This window comes from Thermobia domestica, chromosome 13 (genome assembly GCF_964235325.1).
Source record: "Thermobia domestica chromosome 13, izTheDome1.hap1.1, whole genome shotgun sequence".
NCBI lineage: Eukaryota > Metazoa > Arthropoda > Insecta > Zygentoma > Lepismatidae > Thermobia > Thermobia domestica.
The window spans coordinates 97,281,450-97,307,268 of NC_137466.1; the positions used below are offsets into that span (position 1 = coordinate 97,281,450).

Genomic DNA, 25,819 nt, shown 5'->3' on the forward strand with positions numbered 1-25,819 from the left:
TCAGAGCTGCTCAAGTAAGTTTACCTTATCTAAGTTGGCACTAGTTACTACATGGTAAGGCAAGGTACCAACATCTTTTCAAGTCGCAGTAAAAAGAAAAAAGCTACGTACGTTTATAGGTCTAATAATAATTTTATTGCAACAGTTACGTTTATCAACATATTTTGATGATTTTCAGCCAGACTCGGATCTAGCCCGGGGCCTAAGCTCCCAGTGTTTTGAGTGACAAAAATAATTGAAGCTATTATTTTTGAAAATTTACTATAAACTTACGATACCGAATACTTATTATAGTCTGGGTTCTGGTTGCCCTCCTCCCCGCCGTTTGTACCTTCTAGATTCGCCTGTTTCCAGCGAATTTCCAGTATTAAATTGTATTACACCTTCGAGGGTTGCGTTCCATTTTGAGTTACTCTAGTAACCTCACCTGGAAAATACTGACACGATTGGTTGAGAGCGGAGTTGAGTTTCAGGCAGTACTTACCAATCCTGGATGATATTCAGAGTATATTTTCTTACATTGGCTCTCTGGAAACGTTTCAAATTTTATCAAACAGAATAGAAACAACTAAATTAGAAATTACACGGCCCACCGTGTGACATTTTGATGATCTAGGAGGACAAAATCCATTTTTCCAAGTTATTAATATACATATAACTGCTAGTTATTCCAATAATAGAATAACCACAGTTTATCGAAACAACATTTGTTTCCAATTCTCTTATTTAATCTAGCCCATAGATAAGTTCAAACTTGTCGGAACACCTGCTCAGTGGTTTCGCAGTGCGAGTTCGAAAATCTGTGATGCGACTTCGCTTGCAAAGTGTGGATTACACGAGTCATGTAACAGCAAAAGGAAAGTGGGCATGTATTGGTGGTCATATTGTAGTGTTGTAGTGTTTCTGAATTGTAGTGTTTCGTTTCAAAACATCTTGTTCGTTCTGAAAAAAAAGATACGGAAAACTGTAAGGATTAAACACACAATTACAGTAGAGCGTCGATTATCCGAACGTCGGTCAACCGAACGACCGCTTAACCGAACTGTGTACTCGCTCGCACCTGTTACTCTCCCACCCTACCGTCCATCATCCCCCTCACTCCCAAACCAAGTTTCCCACAGTAGTCGCCGCACTGAGCCACCGCTGGCGGAACATTGCTTCTAATGGAGCCTTCATAAGGCGCTGCTGACCGGCCAAGCCGCCAGTCGCTGTGTTTCAACAATCAGCACACTTCTCTTTATGAATAAATTTACTGTACAGTACTTCTTTTTGGCAAATAAACATATACAGTTCGATTATCCGAACAAACCAGTTTTCCGAACACCCATGTCCCCCAATTACTTCAAATAATCGACGCTCTACTGTATATTGAAATGTAGAAAAGAGCTTTGAGTTTTAGTATATTATTCCGCATTATTCCAGTATTAAATTGTATGTAAGTTATTGCTGAGAATTCAGACTTTTCAAAAGTGAAAAGAGTTTTGCGCAAATTTGTGCACTTAAAGGATTTTGGTTTTTAATTACAATGGCACTACAAATTCCGTATCACACTTTATTTGAGATATGGGTACAGCATTCAAGTTCGAACAGATTTGATGCCTTACTGACACATGTTGAGCGATCAGTCGGCTTCTCCCCATTATCTGATGATGATTTATCATCTATTAAGGCGCCACTTAGGACTTTGTCACAAACTTGAAGTGAAGTGAAGACAGCATCAATACATCTCGAACGTTTTCTGCAAAATAATTCCTCCTGGCTTGAAGGAAGTCTTCAATTCCCTGACCTTATGACATTGCAGCCTAGTACATCCCAAGGTCATGTTGGAAGACCACACAAATTCTTCAGTGACTGCAGCCGAAAGTCAAAGAAATGTAGAGTGAAGATTCTCATTGAAGAAACAAGCCATGAGGAACTGTCGTTGACCATTTAACTAAAACTTAGACGAAAAGGAAAGATGAATTCTGCTTCAATTGTGAGTGAACTTTCAAGTGCCTCTCCCCAGAGAGGAACTAGGATGAAGAAGTCTCGTCTTGTATTCTTCCTATTGGCGAGCTTTCGGAGGAAGAACAAGAGACAAAAAATAAACACAACAGGTAATACAGGGAATTATTAACGAGGAATACATCAAGTACTAGCTAATACAAATACCGATCTGCTCCACAGACTTCTGATCATTTCCGATCCAGTCGTTGGAAGTTACCGATTTCCTCCAAAAACAAAACATAGTCGTATCGACGGCAAGGTACTTGATTTATTGGATAAGCCTTCTTTTCACACTTCCAACGAATATCGATCTTCATCAGATGACTCAACGGGTAACTAACTCAGCATAGCGGTTCAGAGGGTAATATGTGGAGAATTTACAAGTCAATGTTTGACTGTCCAAATAGTTTTATAGTCTAAATTATGTTATATTTTGTGTTGTGTTATATTTATATAAAGTGGAATATGTGATAAATGAAAACACAGGGGACAAACAATTAATAAATATTGAATAAAATTGGTGAGAAACAGGAAATCAAAAAGTAGTCAGTATACTAAATAATGGTTTGTTTGTTTATTTGTTTCTTTGTTCTATTCTCAGCATGTTTCTTTTTTTATTCTGAATTATGTGAGTCCACTTTGCATGACGAACTTTGTGTTTTTCCATTTTCTTTTGTAATAAAAATAATAAATTATAAATTAATAATATGAGAAAATAAATGGCATGGCTTAAACTAATAAGGTACCATGTCAAAAAAAAAAAAACAGCCCCGCCTCATCCTGTTGAGGTTTCAAAACAAGAAAAGAAGAAAGAAAGAAACGAAATAAAAGAAAAAATAGCAGAGAGAGAACAAATTGGTAAGAGGCAATTGCATCTGCCATGAATAAGACCAAAAGAACTTGGTCAAGGAGGGGGAAGTAGAGGCTTAAAAAAATAATGTTTTCCTGCTTTGTTTCAATAACTAATGGTCATTACTGTTTTTTACAATCAACTTTCCTCTCGTTGTTTTCCTTTATATGAACAACCCTTTCTTCCTTTTTATTTAACTTGTGTCTACGAAAGTTGTTATTGTTGCCGTGGATTTGTTACTATTTCTATTTTTTTAAACATAGGCTTCAATAGCATGGGTTCAGTTATTTCTACCACTGTACCCCAGAAACGTACCTTATGTCACTTTAATGTGACAGATTCTTCACATAATAATTTTGCCCTCCTAGATTGGCAAAATGTCACACTGTACGGCCTCCACATGCAGAAGCATGGAATGAGCTTTGATCATAGTTGGCGCAAAAGTAAACAGAGAAGATCGGAAAGGGGCTTTTTTGGGACAAAGTTCAACTACTGCTAATTTAAGTTTTTCTGCAATATCTTCAAAACAGTAAGTTAAATTAACGAAATTTTATGTGTAAACGTACTTAGGTTTCTATTAGGTCAATAAGGGCACCATTACCTTCAATAGGTTAGGGTCCCATCAAACCTGAATCCGGCATTGGTGGTACCAGCTGCATGTCAAGCCATTTCGAATGAAATATATCCCCGCTGAAATTTTCTCTCTTTTGTAGATTATGCCGAATAGTCATCTATAAGATGTGGTACAGTCGCAGGGGATATAGACCTATACTTGTCAATCAGTTACCATCACAAGATGTTTCGCCGGAGCATTAGGCCCACTGCATCATGAAGAAGCAGCATATCAAAATAGGTGGAAGTGTGGAGGATACATTAATATTATTTTTGTCCTGCATCATGAACAAAATGAGAGAAATTGTAGTAACTAAACCATATATACCAGAAAACATGCCATTATTTTATTAGGCGGCTAAACATGCGATTACACAAATATTATTAATCAAATTTAAATATGGTTACGGTACTCATCGGGGATAACAATGGCTCAGTGGAGATCCCTCCCCGCTAATCTAGTGGCTAGAGCGTGCATCTTTGGTGTACGTTGTCCCAGATTCGATTCCCGATGGGAAAGCCTTTGGAATTTTTACTGTCCTCGATGTTTCTCTGTTCGTGTCCCTGTTCTTAAAAAATTATTGGAAAAAGTTCCACACGCATGCGCTTCTGCTGTTCAGTCAAAGTGTGAGGCACCCAACGAGATGAAACCTTCCTGAGCTGAAGATGATCATGAAGAATTTTTGTTACTGCTGGCGATCCAATGTTCACTATAGATTCAATATCCTTGAAAGTTGTTCGAGGATTTTCTCGAATCATTTGTTCCACAGCGACAATATTTTCATCTGACACAACTGTTGCCGGACGTCCAGCTCTCTCTTCATCTTTAAGCGATGTCCGGCCTCTTCTGAATTCACTAAACCACCGAAAAATTGTAGCACGGGAAGGAACAAGGTCCCCAAATGCTCCCTGCAAACGGTCAAGGCTTTGTGTCTCATTCAAACCACTTTTGAAATCGTAAAGGATCATTGCTTGAAAATGTTCCCTTTCGAGCTCCATTGTAGACAGCCGAATAGTGCTCACATCAACAAACAAGTGAAGGCGATACGGCCACGCCGATAAGCGAGGCGAGTTGAAACTTGCTTCGCTTCTTCGCTCTGGATACCACTACCGAACGCAATTGTTGGAATTCAAATATTGTGCCACAACAATGCGTATCTCAAAACTTTCGTAGTGACCATCGTATGTAAATAAAACCCATCCCACAGATTGGAGCTCTTAAAAGTAGCTCTAAGTAGCAGTATTACAACCCACCGCCCCCTAGAAGTCCGTCCTGCATCCGCCCCTTGTTAGTGTAACTGTTTATGTCTAGGATTAGCATGACGCACCTGACTAGTGAGGTGTTTGCCGTTAATTATTAGGAATCGCTTCTCGTCTCTTAGTCTAACCGACAGAATCATGACACGTAAAACTCAGAATACAATACCCCTAAAATTCCTGTTCTTTCCTTTCTGCTCTGGTTTTAAAAATAATACAAAGTAACATATCGTCGCTGCGCTTCGAAGAACATTTTTGTCGAAATTATTATCTCGTGCAAATAAACCAGAAAGCTGTCAGGCAGCGACTCTTGTAACGCCATAAGTCAATATTCAATTGTTTCGCCACAACAACGAAATTGAAACTAAAGGCTTCTGGTTCTCATCACGTATGCATTGGTTAATGTATACAAATCCTCTATGTGCTTATAAAGGCGCAAAAGGTGCTATGTAAACACAAAAATAGTAATATACTGTTGATGCAAGCTACAACAATGTGCAGTGCTTAATAGAACCAATTTATTACATTTTTCAAATGTTTCCGTGTATGTGGCAAAATTTTAAGAGTTCGGAAAGTTTTTTGTTTTTGAAAAGTTGTGGTTTTAACACATAACGGTTCTTCAAGGCGCAGCGACGACATGCAAATGTGGACTGTAATTATGTTAATGAAAGTTACATTGCCTTCTGCATTAATTAGCAGATCCGCTTTTATTTTCACCGCATCCTTTGCCTTAGACAGCGTTTCCGGATATATTCCACCATCAATGTACTCCTCTTCGTCTTCTTTTTCTCTACATTTTTCTTCTTCTTTGTCTACCAGGTGAAAAGTTACTAAATTTATTTAAGTAAATATAAACTTATTGGGTTTCTTTTTAACCCTTAATTGGTGACGTGAGGTCGCACGGACACCGAACACTTTTTTTTTCTTCTCCCTCTAGCAAACGATTGACCTTGAATACGTGCCACTCCCAATACCTTTTTCGCTCACAATTGGCTACAAGTAGCTGTAGAGTTTGGACGTCTAAGCGTCACTGTTACGTTTCCTTGGAGTTATTGGAGTCCCAGGGACCACACGTCACTAATTGTGTTACTTTTTGTTCCAGGGCAGTGTTCATGAGTTGAGTTGTTTTTTGAGTTTTAACGTCCCTTTCAGCAGTGAGGCTATATGAGACGGGACCTACTGATCAACGTGGAATCCGAACCATATGAACTCCCCGTCGGGAATCGAACCCAGGTCTCCCACGCCAAAGGCGCGTACACTAACCGCTTAGCCATGAAGGATCTTGCCAGTGTTCATATTTTATGCATTTTGAAAACTTTATAATCACTTTTTCTCGTTCAATATATTTGACAAACCTGGCCCATCTTGTGTGAATGTGTATGATTCTGAATTTACAGAAAAAATTAATTACCTGTTACATGTTTCATGTCAGAAAGTAAAAGTGATGCAGTGAGAAGTAAGGTGGAACAGACCTTTGCAAAATTGGCGAAACTAACATATACTTCAAAAATTTCACAAATTTGTAATTGTCTTGCCTTCCATTGACAATAATTTTTATAATTTGCATATCAGTGTCAGTGTAGCCATATATGAAGCTATCTATATTCACATTAGAAAACTTATACCAGACTGGTTTGAGCATGTTTTATCCATGCATATTGCTATATTTCTTTTATGTCCTATAGCTACAATGTATATTTAAAACAAATTTGTCTTCCAAAAGTAATTATGCTTCTTTTAATATTTAATAAATTAATAAGGAGTCCCAGGGACCTCACGTCATTAACTATGCACTAAAAATTCACTACACCAGTTGAGGATTAAATCCCTATTCTTTTCTTAAACTTTGAAATTCTTTGCAAGCTATATTCGAATGATAATTGCGTACAGCTATAGACAAATAGCTCTTTAAATTTTTAATAAGATAATGGTGGATAAGTTGGTATACGTTTCGCTCCTAAAGACAATGATACAGTATTTGTAGCAATTTAAATCATAAATATTGTTCAATTATGTTTAAAAAGTACGTCTGTCTTTTTTAAAATGAAATATTTAGTTTCACTTTCTGCAGACATTCCCCAAAACTTAATGAAAATTTATAATATAAAAACTTCAAGAAAAAAATATTAATAACTTAAAAAAGCGCTAAGAAACAAGAAATAATTCATTACTATAAAATTTTTATCTATTATTATAAAAATATTACATTAAAAAATTTTGAAATTATTTCCAACAAATTAGTCTCTCATAAAATTACGATCCAAACCGATTTTCTATTAGCAACTAAACTGTTCGGGTAATTTTTTTTATTAGATAATTTTCTGTTTTTTCTGTTTTTTATTTTTCTGCTTCTTAGTCCATTTTAAAGTTGCTTATTTTTTTTACAGTGTTTATTTTTTCCACTTTCGTGTTATCCCATTAGTTTAGCTAGATACTAAAAGATAAAGTTAGTCGGCCTACGGAACTGGCGTGAACATATATACATATTTATATATGTTGTGCAATCGAATTGAGCACACTTTTCCGGTTTTAACAGTACTGTCTGATAAAAATGCAAAATGTCATAATATACAGAATTGCACACACAAAAAATGAAGCGATGTTCTTAGATGGGAAATTTTCTTATTTCTGTTGTGTTGGTTTGTGCGTGTCCGTATGTAATTTAGCCGAAATGTATTTACAAGAATCGAGTACTTTAAGAATCTGATTGGTGGGCTGGAAGTGTGACAAAAACCAACTTTTTAACTAGAGGATGAACTTGATTGATGGACTAAAATGTAATGGTCAATGTATCTCCTTATTTATACCCAAGTTGACAAACTTCGATTGACAGAAGTGTTTGTATTTGTTTTTGTTTTTTGTTATGATTGCCTTCTGACGCTGAATCATAATGGTTCCAAACAACAGAGTTTATAAACGGGTCGAATTGAGAACTTTTTCCTTTCTTTAAAGTCGGTTAAATACAAGTGAGTGATGACCAGGCACGCACGCACCCAGAATATTTTCTTAGGAGAAATCCAAAATTTGGGAGCTCGAATACTACAAGGCCTATAACATTATTCGGCGTAAGCTCTAAACTCCGATAAACAAAATATTTGTATCCTTCCGCTTGTTACAAATACGATTGGCTAGTGATGTATCACTCCCACTCCCCAAGGGGAGGAGCAAATTATACACGTCCATTTTGACAATACTGTCTCGTGTTGTCCAGATACTTACTTACAGCAGCAGCAGAAAAGAAAGAAAAGAAACTCGAAAGATTAAAAAAAAAAAGTATTTGAATTTCGCTCGTAAACAATTGTTGCTTAGTGAGTAAAGGTTTGCCTTGTTGGTGTTTCACCACAACACTCGCGGAACTGGGATTCATGCCAGTCATCTTTCAGACTTTAAAAGCAGAACACCCGTCCACAGTTGAGTTGGCGCCACAATTACTGCGCATGCTTAGTGTTTATTTCTATTGTTTCATTAGCCACACTCGATTGCAGTATTATTAGATAATCCGCATTATATTTTTGTCATTTATAATAATATAGCAGCTTTATATGAAGCTTCATAGTACAAGTAATAATGCAATCACATGAATTATTTTGCGGAGGAGTACAAGCGTCGGTAGGACAACAGCAAATCAGCGAGATTTAGTTTTTCACGTGGCTTTGTTTATCGCAGTTTAGAGCTTACGCCGAATAATGTTTACGTCTATATAGTATTCAACCAGTATTATTTCACATCATAAAAGACGGTTAAGTACGCAATTGTTAAATACTGCCACTTACATTCTTAGAAATAAATGATAGAACTAGTATATTGTTTCTATAAGGAAAGCAAGAATACAAATGAAGCGTAGATCAAAATCTTTAGGCTACATCAATCATTTCTCTCCGAAAGTTTAGTTTTTTAAAGAAAGTGTATAAATATATGTTGGGTGGACCCTGCACGTGAATGCACCCCTGGTGATGACAAAAGAAATAGTGGAATGAAGATCGTGAGATGAAAGGAGGAATCTTGCCAAAACACACGGTAATATTTATTCATCAGAAGCCCTGTAATTGCGATCGAACTAACGGACAATACTTAGTCACTCAACCAGTGAGTCAGTGACCAGTGTTGGGCAAATTTCAATTGAATTAACAATTAACAATTAATCTGTAAATTTAATTGTTAATTGCAATTAACAATTGAAATAAGTAATGGTTAATTGTTAATTGCAGTTGGCCATTAAAAAAGGAGAATCAATTGCAATTGATCAATTGATTGAAAGTAATTGCAGTGGAAAGTAATTGCAATTGAATTCTGTAATTCAATTGCAATTGAAATTAATTGGCAATTGATTCAATTGCAATTGATTTCCACAGCAATTACTTTCAATTGATTGATCAATTGCAATTGATTTTCACTGATTAATTTTCAACACTGTAGTTCAGAGAGGGCGTGGGGCAATGAAAACTTTAGCCACGACCAATTGACTCACCACCCGTTGTGACCCACGACCCACCGTGACCCACTCTGAACCACCACCCACCATAAATCACTCTTACCCACTGTGACCCACAGACCCGCCAAAACCCATTGTCATCAACTCTGACCCATGATTCACGCCCTCTTCTCTACTGACTAAAGAGTTTAAACTTGTAATAAAACAAGCCTATAAAATTATCACTCATCGGAGTTTGAATTTCTACGATCAATCGCTCAAGCATCGCGCTAATACAATAACAGCGGATCTGACCTTTCTAATATAAATAAAATAGTTTGTTCGTGTGTCTGTGTGTCTATCTTTGTGCGGCCTGTGGACGAGACGAGTGGACCGAAACTTTTCAAAATTTGGTCACGGGTAGCTTGGTCTAGGCCCCAGACCAAGACGAAGAGTTTTTTTTTTTTTTAATTCCTTACTATGGGGTCTCCAGGAGACGTTTACCGGGACCGGCCTGGGGACCAGACAAGTCGACCGAGAGTTACCAAATTTTGGTCAAAGATACCTTGGTCCAGGTTCACACCAAGGCAAAGCTTTTTCGAAAAAATTCGAACCAGGGGGGTCTCAGGGGGGTGTTTACCGGGACATGTAAAAGTAGTAGAAAATGACCGATATCAGTGTCAATTTCATAGTTTTCGCGGTCGCTGAGATCAATGGTGAAACTCCGATCGCATTAACTTCCAAATTCACCGTATTCTGCTACGGGCCGTGGGTCAATGGGGGGGAGAATACCGAAACGTACAAGTAATCCAAAATGACCGATATTAGTGTCAAATCCATAGTTTTCGCGGTTGCTGATATCAATGGTGACATTACCAGTAGCGATGACTTTCAAATTCATCCACCGTTGTATGCGGGCCTTGGGTCACCAGAGGGGGGAATTCCGAGACATGTAAAAAAATAATCGAAAATGACCGATATTAATGTCAAATTCATAGTTTTCGGGGTAGCTGAGCTCATTGGTGAAACTCAAGACCGCGTTTACTTTCACATTTAGCCCCCATCAGATAAGAAACGGGGGCATTATGAAGGGGATCACGAGACATGTAAAAATAATCCACAATGACCGATGTCAATTCCGTAGTTTTCGCGGTGGCTGAGATCAATGGTGATACTTTCATTAGCGATGATTTTCAAATTTAGCCAGCATTGTATGCGGGCCGGGAGTCACCGGGGGTGGGGAATTGCGAGACATGTAAAACTAATGGAAAGTGACCGATATTAGTGTCAAATCCATAGTTTTAGCTGTTGCTGAGATGAATGGTGATACTTCCACAGGCGTTGACTTCCAAATACAGCCCCCATCGGCTGCGGACCAGAGGCATTGTTTTTTTCAAAATTGGAACCAGAGGATTATAGGAATTTTTACCGGCATATGTAAAAAGTAGTAGAAAATGGCAGATGTTAGTGTCACATTCATAGTTTTCGTGGTATTAGTTGGGGGTTGGTGGGGGCCAGAGGAGATTGTTTCACAATACGAACCAAGGGGGTCTGAGGGGGTGTTCACCGGGACATGTAAAAGTAGTAGAATTTGTGTCGAATCCATATTTATCGGGGTTGCTCAGACGTATAGTGACACCCCCGATAGTGTTTACGTTCAAATTCAACCCCATCGGCCTTCCCAATGAAAGCACATGTACGTTGTTGGATATATATTCACACAAAATATATCCAATGTTAGAAATGTTTCTTAATTGTTCTCTCGTTGTTCAGTTTGTTTACATTGATATTTTATCTGATCCGTGCGAAGAACGGGTATAACAGCTAGTACGAAATGGTAAAGTGTTTGTTATGGACCAAATTACAATGAATTCAATTATATAGATAATTATTATAATTATAACTAATAAATATTTCCTTGTTGAATCATAGAGCTCCTCCGTGGCTAAGCGGTTAGCGTACGCGCCTTTGACGTGGGAAACCCGGGTTCGATTCCCTGCGGGAGCTCATGTGGTTCGGATTCCACGTTAATCAGTAGGTCCATGTCTCATATAGCCTCGCTACTGACCGGGACGTTAAACCCCAAAAGCAACTCAAAATCAAATCAACTTGTTGAATTATACATATTTTTCAGTGGAAAAATGAATACAATTTAAAAGTCCCAAATCAACGTAAAGTAGACCAACTTAAAGGAAAAATGTATAAAATTTTCCATATAATTAAGCTTACAAACTTAAAATTTCCATGTAATTAAGCTAAATTTCCATTTTTGTGTCGTTTTGTGCGCCTATTTCCTCGTTTTCTGCGTCACCGGAAATGGGTCAACGTTATCCTACAAATATGGCGGAACAAGTTAATGCTGTTCCGTCAGGAACGATTTCGAGGTCGTTTCCTTCACATCGTCTTGTGCGTGTTTTCTACCGTTTTGTAAGCCTATTTCCACGTTTTGTGAATCAATGGTAGTGGGTCAAAATGGGCATTCAATGTGGGAAGAAAACTGATCCACTCTCCCACCAGTATCGAATTTCAAGGTCGCTTTTTTCGCATTGTTTAGTGCATATTTATACCGTTTCTGCGCATACTTTCACGTTTTGTAGGCCAACGAAAGTGGGTCAAAGGTGACCTACAAATATGGCAGAGAAAGACATATTCATTCCACTTTCAAGGTCCATTTTGACCCTCTTCCACTGATGCACAAAGCGACACAAATCATGTATAAAAAGTGTGAAGGAAACGCCTCATTTGATGGTGACGGAACAGCATTAAGTTATTCCGCTATACTTGTAGGCCATTTTGACCCATTTTTGTTGTCGCACTAAAGTGGAAATAGGAGCACAAAACGGTACAAAGCAGGCACTATACGATGCGAAAGAAACGACCCCCCAAATTCGATAGTGGCGGAACAATGGCTCTATTTTCTCACACATTGATGGACCATTTTGACGCATTTCTGGTGATGCTCAAAACGTGGAAGTAGGCGAACAGAACGGTACAAAATACACACTAAACGATGCGAAAGAACCAACCCCGAAATTCGATAGTGGCGGAATAGTGAGCCATTTAACTCCCACTTTAAAGGTCCGTTTAACTCACTTCCGGTGACGCACAAGACGAGGAAGTAGGCACAGAAAACTTTTAAAAAAATAATCACTAAACGATGCGAAAGAAACGACCTAGAAATTCGATAGTGTCGGAACAATGGGTCATTTTGGTCACACTTTGGACGTCCATTTTTACACACTTCTGGTGACGCGCAAAACGTGAAAATAAGAGCACGAAACGGAACGAAACATTCACTACTCGACGCGAAAGGAAGGACCACGAAATTCGGTAGGTATAGTGGCGGAACAGTGGGTCATTTTCGTCCCACCTTCGAGGCCCATTTTGACCGTCTTCCAGTGACGCACAAAACGTCGAAATACGCGCACAAAAGGGTATGCAATGTGAAATTAACGACCTCGAAATTCCATAGTAGCGGAACTCTTGGTCATTTTCGTCCCATCTTGGAAGCCCATTTTGACCCACTTACGGTGACGCAAAAAACGTGGAAATAAGGGCACGAAACGGCACGAAAATTCACTAGTCGATGCAAAAGGAAGGATATCGAAATTCAGTAGTGGTGAAACTCTTGGTCATTTTCATCCCACCTTCGAGGCCCATTTTGACCATCTTCCAGTGACGTACAAAACGTCGAAATAGGCGCACAAAAGGGTACGCGATGTAAAATTAACGACCTCGAAATTCGATAGTGGCGGAACAGTGTGTCATTTTCGTCCTACCTTGGAAGCCCATTTTGACCCATTTCTGGTGACGCACGAAACGTGGAAATGGGGGCACGAAACAGCACGAAAATTCAGTAGTCCATGCGAAAGAAAGGATATCGAAATTCGGTAGTGGCGGAGCAGTGGGTCATTTTCGTCCCACCTTCGAGGCCCATTTTGACCGTCTTCCAGTGACGCACAAAACGTCGAAATAGACGTACAAAAGGGTACGCGATGTGAAATTAACAACCTCGAAATTCGATAGTGGCGGAACAGTGTGTCATTTTCGTCCTACCTTGGAAGCCCATTTTGACCCATTTCTGGTGACGCACGAAACGTGGAAATGGGGGCACGAAACAGCACGAAAATTCAGTAGTCGATGCGAAAGGAAGGATATCGAAATTCGGTAGTGGCGGAGCAGTGGGTCATTTTCGTCCCACCTTCGAGGCCCATTTTGACCGTCTTCCAGTGACGCACAAAACGTCGAAATAGACGTACAAAAGGGTACGCGATGTGAAATTAACGATCTCGAGATTTAATAGTGGCGGAACTCTTGATCGTTTTCGTCCCACCTTGGGGACTCATTTTAACCCACTTCCCACGACGTACAAAACGGAAGTAGACGCACAAAACGGCACAAAACGATGTGAAGGAAACAATCTCGAAATTCATTGGTGGCAGAAGAGCAATAACTTGTTCCGTCATATTTGTAGGCCCATTTTGACCCACTTCCGGTGATGCACAAAATGTGGGAATAGGCGCATAAAGCGACACAAAACACGCACAAAAGATGCAGAACAAAGTACCTTGAAATTCGTTGGTGGCGGAACAAGTTAATGACGCCGTGAGCACCAATATAAGTATATACTGTAGTTCTTACCAGTTGGCGCGGTGGGTCAGTGGTAGAGCGTTCACCTCCGGTGCTTGAGGTTCCTGGTTCGATCCCAGCTCGCGAAGTTTGTACTTTGTGGTGGACAAACACCGTGCTCGTGGATTTTCTCGGGGTTCTCCCGTTTCCTCCCACTTTCTTCATTTCATTCATTTCCTATCATCACCATCTCCTTTAGCCTATCCGGCATAAGCGTGAGACGTAAATCTAAAGATTTCTTATCATTTTTTGTAGTTCTTACCATCAAGGCTGAGAACTGCACGGTCCAATTTTTTTAGCCAAAGTAGAAGCCCAACCGGAATAGTGATGTCAACCGACTCGGCTTGGTTCAACTGAGCGTACAGCTTGAGCTGGCTTGGTTGGGATTACCCATCGACTGGGCTCAATTGAGCCAATGGCTTGAACCGGCTCGGTAAAGACGAGTCATCGGCTCGGCTCGATTGGAGCTAATGGCTCGAACCAGCTCCGTTGAAACGAGTCCATAGGCTGGGTTCGAGTCAGCTCAACTGAGCCGATGGCTCGAACGGGCTCGGTTGGGGTAAGCAATCAGCTCAATTCGGCTTGGCTCGTGTGAGCCATCGGCTGGAGCTGGCTCGCTTGGATGAGCTGTTGGCTCGGCTCACTTCTCGGTTCGGCTCGATAAGTGAATAAGCTGTGAGCGAGCCGTTTGAGCTGTTGACAACCCTAAGCCCGGGTCGAGCAGTTTTGAACATGTTTGGCTGGAGTCCCATAACTTCTAACAATTTTTGGCTCAGCCCGAATACTTGCTCCTCCTGAACTCAAACCAAGAACCTCGTGACCGATGTCCTTGCCTCCTGAAGATTTCTTGACGACCAAGATCGACAGTCAACTAATTTTTAGTATTCCGATACAAACCGCCTATATTCCATGTTTATACAGGTACACGGTGTTATAATGATAATTAATTATAGTAGTAGTAGTAGTATCATTGATTATTATATTGTCTATGTAGGATACTTGAAGATAGTAGTACTGGGAACTACACAAAGGATTTAGCTCGAATTGGCTCGACTCGACTGGAAACTCGATCCGAATTCGAGTCGAGTTGGGGGAAATTTTTCGAGCCGAGATCTCAAGTCGAGCTCAAAGATGTCTGCTTCGAGTCGAGTCGAGTTTTAAAGAAAACTCGCTCGAACTCGCTGGTGCCCATTCCTATTGTATGCATGACGGGCATATAGAGTTCTTTCGAGGGGGGATAGAACCATAAACATAATATATTTTAAAAAATACTTAGTTTCCTGGCTTTCTTCCCAGGGGGGGAAGGGATGGTAGGTATCCAGCATTTCTTATAAGTACCTTATTTAAAATATGTAAAACAGTAACAAGTGGACAACACAATACACACACATCTTCTTATCTTCAGTTTTAATTGCTAATTTCAATTGCAATTAACAATTACAAGTTTCAATTGTCAATTGGAATTAACAATTAAATGTTTCAATTGCACCCTTTGCAATTGACAATTAACAATTAAAAGTTTCAATTGCCTGGTGACCAATTAACAATTAACAATTGACGAAAATTTAATTGCAAATTTTATGATTGAATTCAATTGCAATTGAAATTAATTGTCAATTACAAATTGAAATCAATTGCAATTGAAATCAATTGCAATTGATTTTCAGAGCAATTACTTTCAATTGATTGATCAATTGCAATTGATTTCAATTGATTTTGCCCAACACTGTCAGTGACTAAGTAACAAAAGCAAAGGAGTGTAAAACAAATGAATATTATTGTAGATGAAAAGTTCTGTCAATATTTACGTATCTAGCATTGACTTATCTTTTTTATTTTTGTTAGGATGAGAAAGAGAAGTAGTATTTGAGTTTCATGGATGTTTCCACGAAAATTACGCCCCTTTAGTTGGCAACTCTGTTTGCTACTTCTATTGTTGGCTGAGAACAAAAACCGAAATAAAATAAAAGAAGAGGAACTAGAGGCTGGAAGCTGTGTCTGTGTCCTGGGGGAGACTGAAGTCCATATCTCACCCAAGGACAGACTAGTTATTAAGTCACCTTTCTCAACCAAGAAAATTTTCCTTCATTAAACTCGGAGAATGAAGTGACCCAGGAGTTCATTAGAGTGTGCAAACTCACATTTCATTGTTAACCAGAGACAGTCATTGTTACGCCTCTACAAAGACTTTCCAAACTACGTGCTTCACAATTAACGGATTACAATAGTTCATCTGTTAGCTTGACATTTCACTGATTTTTTTTTCCTTACAAGTGAAAAATAACTATACAACGGTCTAACCGCGAACCATGTTTTCCAATATTAGATATAAAAAGCATATCGTTATGAAATGCAATACCGGTACCGTATCTTAAACCTTTTTACATACTTCTAACCCATTAAAGCTGTTGAGCATTTGGGTTAATTTGGTTATCATCCTATTGATTTCTACGGGTAAATGTTTTTTTCTTTGTAATTAACAAGGATTTTAATAGCTTGATTTTACTCATTTCTTCTTTAAGATTGTTTAAATGTTCTTTGGTGACCCAGTGGTAGAGCGCTCACCTCTGGTGACCCCGTTTCTCGTTGGTTGTATCCCTCCCATATCAATTTGTACTAAACATTTGTCCGTGAGTTCTCCCGTTTCCTTCCACATTCTTATTCCACAAATTATTTCGCAATCACTCACTTTATCAACGATGTCTGCTTTAACCTCATATCCGTAGATCATTAAATTATGATTTTCTTATAAAAATAAATGTATTTTATTTGTATCTCCCCCCCCCTCTCTCTCTCTCTCTCTCGCTATAAATGCTTCGTTTTGGAGTTATAAGGTGCGGAAAACATAAAGAAGAAATGAACTTTAAAGGTCATAGCTCCAAAACTATGGGACCTACCGTAATCGGGTCAAGACTTCACTTAGGAATAAGTATGTCAACTATCCAAACATACATGTTTCAGAATCCTGCGGTACTTCTGTAACAATTTTTGCAGAGGCAGTTTCGCTGCAGGCATATAAACTAAAGTACTCACCAACCATCCCTATAAAAATTGTTGTGGAAGCATCGCAGAATTCTGAAACATAGATATTTGAATAGGGCACATACTAGTTCCTAAGTGAAGTCTTGGCTCGACTATGGTAGGTACTATAGTTTTGGATCTATGGATCTTTAGAGTTCATTTTTTCATGTTTTCGGCAGCCAATAACTCCGAAAGGAAGTATTTGTGCACCCAAGTTGGTCTATACTTTTTGTCCTATCTTGGTGTCAGGAATCACCTCTCAAACGTTGTCGGTGTTGTTTTGAACCCCCCCCCCCTGGTCGGTCTCTCTGCAAACACTTCAGCACTTCCTAGGACGCCTGCTCTGAGTTTTATCCCTGGTCTGTGAAAAATACCGGTACCTATCTACATCTTGGCCGCAAGAGCCTCTGTTCGTCACTCCAAAACGCTTTGTCATTCAACTCCTACAAATTCACCGACAAACTACCAAAATATCTAGAGGAAGTTATATTTTTCTGTAATATTTATTACTACTGGATATAAGAAGTAATTTCTGTAATAAAAAGGTGATTGAAAACAGTTCAAATTCCCATGTACCACCCTCCTACCCTAAAAAGACAGAATTTTACAGTATTATAATTCGTATGTAGCCGAATTTAATTTCAAAAAGCCAAGAATATGTAAACAGATCGAAAGAAAATTTACTAAAGACGAAATCATTAAAATTTCTGTTGATTTCAAAGGAAACGTTTTCTTAATTGATTGGTTACAGTTTAATGGAAACCTTAGCAACGAGACCATTTGTCCTGTCACGTTCAAAGAAAACATCACTAGTATGTACCATACATTCATTGTAAGAATACTAATGAATGCTCTTGTAATAAATGTAAAAGTCGTTTCTGGTAAGGGTAAAGTTATACATATTATTCCTTTATTTCTTCAAATATTTTATCAAGGAAAATTGCATAAATGATAACAGATAAATATTCTTAACCGACATTCATTTAAGGTCACGCCTCCAACTGCATTGTATGAAGTACATTAGTCAAGTATGAACTGCAATCACAACTCTGTTAAGGATCTGACGAGACGTTATTCTTAAAGCAATAGAACATTCGTAGTCGGCATTCATTACACGAACCTTTGGCGCGGGAGACCCGGGTTCGATTCCCGGCAGGAGCTCATGTGGTTCGGATTCCACGTTAATCAGTAGGTCCACGTCTCATATAGCCTCGCTGCTGAAAAGGGACGTTAAACTCAAAATCAACTCAACTCATTACACGAAATAGTTAAGCTTCTCGAACAGAAACTTAACAAATTAAACTGAAATCTAGACTTATATTGAAAGTAAGTATCAGTTTGTTGTTAAGTAATGCAGATTGGATGCAGAATAGTTGAACGCAGTATTTTATTGAAATTAAAATCATTTAAGGTGGATCACTAGGTGTTCTCGGTGCTATGCTAAAAGCTGCTTGAATAGTGCGGTGTTGCCAGGTAGTGTCGAGTGCTTACTGGTGCCAGATAATAAAAGAAGTATTCATGAAATTCTGCTTGGATACTTACTGTAGAAATTAGTTTTCGACCCTTACTGCAATTCACAGCTAAGTTCCATTTCTCGAACTGCAACGCTAGAATCCAGAAATTAAACGTATAAATTTGGCAACAGCACACTATGGCGTTCTGCGCATGTTTCTTCTCAAAATCTATTTCCTTAAATGTAAATTAATATTTAAATAAAATGTGAAACATAACACGAAAAGCGGTCAAACAATATACCGGTATCTATTTCGTAATAAGATCGTTACTTTAAAATACTTTACACACACAAATAAATATTTCATAAAATTGAGGACTTCAAGTAAGATCTAACAGCAAGTGCCATCTTGTGTGCTCATTGTAAAACGAATCAAATATTTTCTTTTATTTTGTCCCTTTTTCGATATCAGAAGACACAACCAAATGAATCAGTGTCTTGTGTTCTAGCTGAAACATAACTTTATCTTATAGTACAATATTTATAATATGTAACGTTTCATTGCGCAGTAGTTAAGGGTACATTGAGCTGAAATATGTACTGACTTCCGGGTGGTGATCCACCTTAATATTAAAACTCTAATTACAAATAAGTTACTAAGAATCTAAAGTGTCTGTTCCGTGTAAAGATACTCTTCCGAGAATATTTTATTACCCTATACAAAGATCCTACATAAAGCAAGCACTCGCATAGAGCAGGAATACTATGAGATATTATACGAGAGCCGATCATTAAAGAAAAGTCATAAATTAATAAAACATAATTACCTGTACTAATCCTCCAAATGTTCATGGCCTTTTTCAAAATAGTCCCCATTACATGCAATGCACTTATCCCAATGTTTTGCCAGTCATCAGACATACTGGAAGCCATTTTTGGACAGACTATTCAAAATCGCCTCCGCAGCTTTCACCACTGCTTCTGAAGATGCGAAACGCCGTTCCCGGAGATTTCTTCAAAGTTGGAAAATGAAAGAAATCACAATTATCTAAATCAGGACTATATGGATGATGGGGTGCACACGAAACGTTGACCTTTCCAAGATAGTCAATAACAACATTAGCAATATGAGGCCTGACGTTATTATAGTGTAGCATCCATTCTGTTTCTTTCAAATGTGGTTGTTTCCGATGAATGTGACCTTGGAGGGTTTGCAATACACCATTATAATACACTCTCTTGACAGTTGTATATGGTCTGACGACATGTTGATACACCATACCTCGAAAAATGAGACGATCATAATCTTGTTAGCAGAAGCAACCACTGTCGCTTTCTTGGGTATTGGTGATAAAGGAGACTTCCACACAGAACTCAGCTGCTTGGACTCAGGGTCATAATGATGAAACTACCCTTCATCGGTAGTGACGATTTAAAACAGAAACATGATATATTTTTGCAGCTTTGATTTCCACTCCGAACAAACCTCCACACGAACAGCTTTTTGATCGGGAATGGGCAATCGTGGAACCCACTGCGCGTACTCATATGCAGTTTGTCTGTGAGCAGCGTATGAGCGGAACCAAATAAAATGTCCATTCTTTGCGCTAATTCTCTTACCGTGAACCGACGATCTTCTCTAACTATCACAGCAGCGGTATTGCTGTTCACTTTCGTCAGAGCAGTTACTGGAGTGCCAGGTCCACCTTCCTTTGAAGTTGATTGTCTCCCATCTTTAAACAATTTGAAGTATCTTCGCGCTGTGTTAGAGGGAAGAACAAATCCCCATACGGTTCCTGTGATAGCTATATCATATGCTTTAGCAGCTGTTTTCTTCAAGCGTAAGCAGAATATCAATGCACTGTACTGTTCTTCGTGTGCCAATTTCATGTTGCTTCACGCGAAACTGAAACTACGTGTGCTTGAACGGCTGCCAAGGTCACATTCCTGATGTCATGGTCTTCAAACTTCGATGGCTCGATCTATTCGTCACTTCTCCCACTACATAGACATGTTTTGTATTCTGTGCCTCGCTGTTGTAATCACCTCATTAACATTGATGATCTGTCTTTATTGATCAGCCTACGTATTGTAATAACTGCAAATATCCTATCCATCAGCTAAGAATATACTCTGTAAACATTATCACACACACTGGGAGAAAATGTTTATTTCCTTTGAAGTAATCGACATAAAAATATATACCTGTAGAATAAGAAGGAAATGTATAACATAATCTTCCGATAGAGAATTTTTAATCTTCAGTGGTGAATGGGACTTCTTTCCAAAGCCATTCCGTCGATTCATTATTACACTTTCTCTTTACGTAGCTGCTGAAAAGAAGCAAAGAGATTGTGTACGTTAGACAAAGCATTTTACTACATCATTTGATGTTATCCAATAATAATAAATATAGGTTTATCAATTTAATAGAAGCACCTAAAAGAAGCCCTACTTACCATATTAATATAGCGTTGGATTACCTTTGGCACTCAGAACAGCTCTGATGCAACGTGGAATGAAGTTATAGAGGTCATAAATGGTAGAAGTGGAATGTTACATCATTCCGTGTGCATTGCATCCCTTAGTTCCGTGAGAGAAGATGGAGATAGTATTTTGCAATGGATTCGTGATCTAAAACGGACAACATATCTTGTTTAGATGTTTAACCGGTGTAATTGCCCGGAGACTAGATCTGGATGATATGATGCACATGATCTTCTAAAATGGTAACATAGTCACAGGCAGTGACGCGACCGGTAAACGCCAGGACAAGACCCAGTGAAAACTAGCATATTGCGCCCAAAGCTTCACAGAGCCGCCACCATGGTTCACGGTTGGGCGAATGCATCACAGATAATACGCATCTTAAGGCGTTCCCCACACATAAATACGGTCCGTGGTTTGAACGATGATCGATCAGACCACATATATTTCAAGTCATCAGCCATGTAACTCACAGTGGACTGTGATTGTCGACATGGAATGTGGGAGGTACTGTCATCCATCACTTGCACCGCAGTCGCACTTCGATTCTGAATGACAATCCGCTTTAATGCTCGTCGGGACCTGTCACTGAGCGTTTTCTTCCGACCACTGTTCCTCTTCGACAAATGATCTTGCTGTGAGTTTAGTAAATCGTTATCCCTTGGACACTGTCCCTCGCGACACACTCAATACGTTTTTCACTATCGTAACGGTTGAATCTCATAATTGAGTGCTATGAATTTGCTCTCTTGGGAAATCAGAGAGGTCACCCATTTTACAATATCATTGTCTGTTAGGCTGACTGTGCACTGCCTCTCTACCGCTCGACACGTAATATGGAGCTTTACCTAATATACCACCACCAACTCCCCGCCGTTGTGGTCTCCATGTGACCGTTGCTAAATCAGATATCTCACGTATTTCCAACTATGTGTGTCTCCATTAAATTGATAAGTATATGGTGATTTTGCTTTGCCATTTACAAAAAAATTTCTACGTATCACTCGTGGCACACATGCCATAATGTGGGCCACTTCTAATACATGCACTGTACAGTTCGCAACAAAAAACCTGCAACATGAGCATGTAAGTTTATTGTGAAACGACTAAGTCCTTTGCTCCAAAAAAAAATGTACAGGGGAGGACGCCGAGGTTTCTCCTGGCGTGATTTGTGCCACTTAGACGTTATGTTGATTCCCTGCACTGTTAGGCGTAGTTTCCCAATAAACTTACATGCTTGTGTTGCAAGTTCTTTGCTGTGGACTGTACAATAGAAAACAGACATTATTTTGTGTTTAGCAGTGAGGTTTTCATTTTAAAACAACAATTTCAGATTTTTTTTTAAAAAAGTAATGGATGTTTTAAAATGTGATATTTTAAAACTTTTATCTGGTTGTAGAATTCAGATTAGACCGTTCGGACCTTGAAGTTTGCCGCGAGATTCAGCCATCAGCAGTGACGAGTGGAATTCTACCATCAAATATTTAGCCAGTCAGATGTTTTTTCTTTCATTTTTTTTAGCACACAACGTATTTTTGCGCTCTACTTCACTTTGTGTATATCTGTGATACTTTTCTTCTCTTTCCTAGAGGCAAACACCCGCAAAATAATGACTTTTCCCACCTCCAATATGAGAAATAAAAAGTCGCTAACCAGACACCCGGTAATTTCCAGCCTCCCTTTCTTCCACATCAATAAACATTGCTTATGGGATGTTTTATTACGAAAACAAGGGAAGCTACACTCACTAAAAAAAATAAAAAATAAAAAATAAAAAAAATCAAAAACTGTCCTCAGTCAAAAGTATAAACAGGAAATTTCTTTGTTTTAGAAATTTGTAAATATAATATTATTGCATTACACTATGTCTCCTAATCTAACACAAACATATACGTGCGTGTGCGTTCCAGTATAACTCTAGAACGCCTGGAGCAATTGAAGGGTTGGATGCAAGAACTAGGTAGGTCCATTTGAGATTTTCATACGTTCCAGTAAGAAAAAAATTACTACATTTTGTGCCAGAATCACGTGGATTCAATGATTATATTCAGTGTTATAATGCAGAGGAAATATCTACATACAGTGTTCATTCTGAAGTTAGAGCACGAAATAGACAACTGTGGAAAAATTTCTAAAAGTGAACTGGTAATTGCACCCAACCTTTCAATTTCAACCAAACTCAGTATACGTATATACTCTTATAGTCTGGATAACATAATGGTGGAGTCACATTTCTATCACCTCTAGGAGTGTGAGTGAGAAGAGTAATATATAAAAATAATCGAAAACACGATCAATATTTAGTTTTTGGAGTCACTGAGATGAATAGTGACACTTCTAATGCTGTTATATATCTATATCTATCTATCTATCTATATATCTATATCTATATCTATATCTATATATCTATATCTATATCTATATATATCTATATATATATCTATATCTATATCTATCTATCTATCTATCTATCTATCTATCTATCTATCTATCTATCTATCTATCTATATATCTATCTATCTATCTATCTATATATATATATATATATATATATATATATATATATATATATATATATATATAGTGTTAATGAACTATACCGACAAACTGTAAGAGCTGATTCCTTACATCAAAATAAAAGAAATAGTCCACCTGTGGGGAAAAGTGTATAGTTTCAGAGCTAGGGCTGTCCTAAATCACGAGAAAGCCAAATTTCAAGAGGCCATATTTCTAATTCGAGAAACTGTGGATGGTGGTCCTTATCAGCGCAAAGGAAGTCACGCATACGCAATCCAAAATTGCATATTTCATTAATACTCAATGAGTGTACAGAGTATTCCACGCAGGGTGAAGTTCCCAGACATGCCATCAACCGAATTTTGATATATGCTCTGACTTTATGATTGGTCCAAAGCAGGCAAATGATAAGTCTTGATAGCAGTGAAGACGGAATCCTTTGGCACCATATCGGAAGTATTAAGGATAATGAACAGCATGGTCTCTCGTACTCGGGAAGACGCATGCTGTAATGCTTTCTTTCACGCTTATAAATGAAGAAAACGTGAAATATACCCTGACAAAATACATGGCATCATTCCGAACACGAAAAAAACATGGAGCTGCCGGTTCCTAACACTCCCGACTTCCCTCCGAGGCAATGGATGTCTATTGTTATCAAGGCTTACCTCTTTCCTGCTTTGGGCCCTCCTTGAAATCAGGGTATATCTGAAAACTCTATTGAGAGCATACCTGAGAATTAAACCCTGTAGGGAATACCCTGTACACCTATTGAAACTTATGCCGGATTAGGCTAAAAGAGACGGTGATGATGAGTAATGAATGAAATGGTGGAATGAAAAAAGTGGGAGGACACGGGAGAACCCCGAGAAAACCCACGCACACGGTGTTTGTCCACCACAAAAGTTCACTTGGCGGGGCTGGGATCGAACCCGGGACCCCAAGCACCAGAGGTGAACGCTCTACCACTGAGCCACCACGCCCCTTGGATTGTGTATGCGTGGCTTCCTTTACGCTGATAAGGACCACCATCCACAGTTTCTCGAATTCGAAATAGGGCCTCTTGAAATTTGGCTTTTTCGCGATTTTGGACAGCCCTAGCTCTGAAATTATGCACTTTCCGCCACAGGTCCATATGAACTTTTTCTCTTATTTTGATGTGAGGAATCACCTCTTAAAGTTTGTCGGTATAGTTCATTAACACCTTATATATATAATTCGAGAGCATATCCTTAAGGGAATATGCGGGATTTAAAATTTATGTACAAAATATAGTACTTCATGATGGCTTCAAGTTAAGAACATAAAGCTTGATATATAAATCCCTTATTAAAATAAGCAGACATACGTATGTCCCAACGTTTGTTTTAATTTCACGTCTTAAGAGAGAAAAGGAAGCAAACCAATTTTCCACGTGCGAAGAACGGGCATTCAAGCTAGTTATCCTTTAAAATATCCAGAATCATGCACAAATCCTTACCGTAGAGGCAGCCTAAATGTGAACTCTTAATGCTAGTACATAAGGATAGATTGCTCTACGACATGAGTGACCACACTAGAGGCATCACTTTCTACGGTAGTCAAAACTAAATGGAAAAAGGAAACAAACAAACAAACAGAAAAAAAAATACTATGCAATGGAATCCAATATATATCAAGGGCGTTTGTTGCGTTTTGCTGTATGCTTTGTGCAACTACCAATTATTTAACCTAACAAAAAATGTTTTTGAAATGTTAGAATAGTGTTTGAATGAAAATGAAATTTACATCCATAACAGCTTACGAATTTCTCCAGTTAGCTACACATTTCATTCTAATCTTTTGTTATATTTCTTGTGGGCAAGTGACAGAGAAGTAGAGGTCTGCACGGGCCGGAATTTTTGCCCGGCCCGGTCCGTGAATTTATAATGTGAGGCCCGACTCGAGTCCAAAAATGTTTTAGAATTTAGGCCCGAGTCCGGATCGAGTTCGTGTGATAATCAAGTGAGCCCGAAATAAGCCCGAATTACAGAAGCTTAATAATTAACGCAAAATTGTACTTTTATTTACAACAATTGGAGTTTTAATTTTGCAGTTGTGCTTTTAAAGTTCTTCAGAAAAACGTCTGTCTATGACATTACTACTGTATCGCCGGACCAATTTGAAAATCGATAAAAAGTACCAAAATGTACTGCATTCGGTTATATTTGGTTGGATTACATTAAGTTATGTTAGATTACGTTACATTAGGCGTGCAGGTTTACTATATGGATCCATAGTATAAGTAGTAGTAGAAGTAGTAGTAGTAGTAGTAGTAGTAGTAGTAGTAGTAGTAGTAGTAGTAGTAGTAGTAGTAGGAACGGGTTAGAAACCCCGCAGGGGTTGAGTTCTGCTCTGACATGAAATGGACAAGTTAAAGATTTGTTAAATTTTTCTATACGTTTTACAATCTATGGATCCGTATAGTAAAACAAGTGTACCTCTCCGGGAAATAGTCCATCCGCCTCTACATATAGTGCCGCTTACATCAAAAACAACCAGCAAATACAACCACTTTCTTAACTCTTACTATTTCTCGTACCTGACTTTCACTTATTTTTCCTCACAACATTAAATA

General features: G+C 38.5%; 1 protein-coding gene across 1 annotated transcript in view; it reads left to right on the plus strand.

Moving 5' to 3' along the window:
• Window positions 1-25,819, plus strand: part of LOC145668371 (uncharacterized) — a 523,871-nt gene that overhangs the window by 177,925 nt on the left and 320,127 nt on the right. The window lies entirely within an intron of this gene.